The following is a 334-nucleotide window of genomic DNA, read 5'->3' as shown; positions in this document are numbered from 1 at the left end:
AGCTATGATTAATGTGGATTGGGTTAATGATTTCACTCATTTTGTTTGTTGCACAATGTCTAGAGTTGCTTCTGACCATTTCCATTTGTTATTCTCTAGTAACAACCTTGTGTAGACTCCAAGATCCTCTTTCAAATTTCATAAAATGTGGTTGCTCAACACTGACTGCAGAAGATTGGTAGCAGAGGTTTGGAATGTTGTGGTGGTGGGATGTCCTATGTTTCTTTTATCATCCAAGCTTAAAAACCTGAAAAAAGAGCTTATAATTTGGAATCATAATGTCTTTGGTAATATTCACCAAAGGGTCCTTGTTGCTAAGGCCAATGTTGTTACC

The sequence above is a fragment of the Lupinus angustifolius genome, chromosome LG08 (assembly GCF_001865875.1).
Source record: "Lupinus angustifolius cultivar Tanjil chromosome LG08, LupAngTanjil_v1.0, whole genome shotgun sequence".
Classification (NCBI taxonomy): domain Eukaryota; kingdom Viridiplantae; phylum Streptophyta; class Magnoliopsida; order Fabales; family Fabaceae; genus Lupinus; species Lupinus angustifolius.
This window is presented reverse-complemented; position numbering follows the sequence as displayed.